Source organism: Coregonus lavaretus (assembly GCF_964263955.1).
Source record: "Coregonus lavaretus genome assembly, chromosome: 8".
NCBI lineage: Eukaryota > Metazoa > Chordata > Actinopteri > Salmoniformes > Salmonidae > Coregonus > Coregonus lavaretus.
The window spans coordinates 37,054,911-37,057,652 of NC_139995.1; the positions used below are offsets into that span (position 1 = coordinate 37,054,911).

General features: G+C 46.7%; 1 pseudogene across 1 annotated transcript; it reads right to left on the reverse strand.

Moving 5' to 3' along the window:
* Positions 1 to 1,122: 1,122 nt before the first annotated feature.
* LOC311134037 (ammonium transporter Rh type B-like) lies at positions 1,123 to 2,391 on the reverse strand (annotated as a pseudogene). Its single transcript has one exon. The product of its transcript is annotated as an ammonium transporter Rh type B-like (transcript).
* Between the last annotated feature and the right edge of the window lie 351 nt (positions 2,392 to 2,742).

Here is a 2,742-nt window from a genome sequence, read left to right on the forward strand (position 1 = left end):
TACTTCCAAGGTTGTAGCAAAATGGCTTAAGGACAACAAAGTCAAGGTATTGGAGTGGTCATTACAAAGCCCTGACCTCTAAATTTGTGGGCAGAACTGAAAAAGCATGTGCGAGCAAGGAGGCCTACAAACCTGACTCAGTTACACCAGCTCTGTCAGGAGGAATGGGCCAAAATTCACCCAACTTATTGTGGGAAGCTTGTGGAAGGCTACCCGAAAAGTTTGACCCAAGTTAAACAATTTAAAGGCAATGCTACCAAATACTAATTGAGTGTATGTAAACTTCTGACCCACTGGGAATGTGATGAAAGAAATAAAAGCTGAAATAAATCATTCTCACTACTATTACTCTGACATTTCACATTCTTAAAATAAAGTGGTGATCCTAACTGACCTAAAACAGGGATTTTTTACTAGGATTAAATGTCAGGAATTGTGAAAAACTGAGTTTAAATATATTTGGCTAAGGTGTATGTAAACTTCCGACTTCAACTGTATGTACTCCCAATGATATCCCCTCTGTGTTATGTGTGCAATCAAACTTGCAATCAAGGCTTGCCATAACAAAGGGGTTGAATACTTATTTACTCAAGCATTTTCAGCTTTTCATTTTTAACTAATTTGTTGAAATTTCTAAAAACATAATTACACTTTGACATTATGGGGTATTGTGTGTAGGTCAATAATGGTATGGTGCTGTTTTTCATGGTTCAGGCCCCTTAGTTCCAGTGAAGGGAAATATTAACGCTACAGCACACAATAACATTCTAGACGATTCTGTGCTTTGTGGCCACAGTTTGGGGATGGCCAGTTCCTGTTTCAACATGACAATGCCACTGTGCACAAAGCAAGGTCCATACAGAAATGGTTTGTTGAGATCGGTGTGGAAGAACTTGACTGGCCTGCACAGAGCCCTGAACTCAACCCCATTGAACACCTTTGGGATGAATTGGAACGCTGACTGCGAGCCAGACCTAATTGCCCAACATTAGTGCCCATCCTCACTAATGCGCTTGTGGCTGAATGGAAGCAAGTCCCCGCAGCAATGTTCCAACATCTAGTAAAAAGCCTTTCCAGAAGAGTGGAGGCTGTTATAGCAGCAAAAGGGGGACCAACTCCATATTAACGCCCATGATTTTGGAATGAGATGTTCGACGAGCAGGTGTCCACATACTTTTGGTCATGTAGTGTAGCTGCCACCTGGTAGAAGGCCTGCTCATTGGCGGTGCGGCCCAGGCCAGACTTCAGCCCTGGGGATCAGCTGCTGCAGCTCAAGCAGCTTTGGGTCTCCCTCCATGGGTGCGCGGTGGGTGAAGATCTGGTACATACTGGGGCCATAGGTTTCTTTGTTGGCCATGAGGATGGCATAAATGCCGGTCGTGCAGGATATGAGGCCGGTGAGGCCGTGGAGATTGTGGATGCCAGACTGGTCTTGGATCCTGAAGTGGCGGGCCAGGAACAGGGTGAGGTACCTGTATCCCATGAAGCAGGCGGTGCAGCCCATGACCCCCAGGGCGTAGGCGGCTGCAGGGGAGATCATCATGTCCACGGCCCCAACAGTCACACCACCCTCCAGAGTCACATTCTGAATGTCGGCCATGGTGATCTAGCCTCTCTTGTTGAATAGGGCAGATAAAGCGAAGGTGGTCATCGACAAGGAGCTGAGGCCTATGTAGGTGTGCAGGACAGGCCTGTGCTGGTCATCACCCTTTAAGGTCAGAGTTGAAAGAGGGCCAGAACACCCAAAGGAACAGGGTGCCCATCACCGACAGGATGTCTGACTTGTAAATGGTTTATCTCCTTGACGTGGCATTGTTCAGGCTCGGCCAGTACAGCACAAACGTGACCCCCAGCCCAAAGTAACAGGCAAACAGATGGATGAGGATGGAGCCACCTGCATCATTGATCTTTAGGTATTTCAGCACAGCCCACTCTGTCATGGCAAAGATATGGATCATTAGCAGGGCCATGACCAGCACCTGCACCGGACTGTTCTTTCCCAGCACCGGCCCGTTGGAGATAAGCACCGCGGCGCAGGCAAACTCAGCATTGAGCAGGTTGATGACCCCAAGGTGGATCTTTCCATCGGAGTAGAACTGGAAGTAGCCCTGCCCACTGGATGGTGAAGGTGGCTGTCAGGAAGTTGAAGACGATCCCGCTGAAGCTATAAAGCCGCAGGAAGGCCAGCAGGCAGATCATCATCTGCATGTCAGCGAAGAAGGGATAGTCTCGATACAGGGAGTTGTCCATAGGGTTGGTCTCATTGTTCTGAAACTTGCCGTTGGCATTGTCGTCATAGGTGACAAAGCTGGCATAGAGACCAAGGAAAACCACTTCCAGCACCAGTACCAGCACTGGCAAGCGCACCCTCAGGCTAGTGGACTTATTCATGGTGCAATGGACAGCTCACAGAGACCAATTACTCTAGCAGCAGCACTCTCTCCTTCCCTTTATACAGTGGGGGAAAAACGTATTTAGTCAGCCACCAATTGTGCAAGTTCTCCCACTTAAAAAGATGAGAGAGGCCTGTAATTTTCATCATAGGTACACGTCAACTATGACAGACAAAATGAGAAAAAAATTATCCAGAAAATCACATTGTAGGATTTTTTATGAATTTATATGCAAATTATGGTGGAAAATAAGTATTTGGTCAATAACAAAAGTTTCTCAATACTTTGTTATATACCCTTTGTTGGCAATGACACAGGTCAAACGTTTTCTGTAAGTCTTCACAAGGTT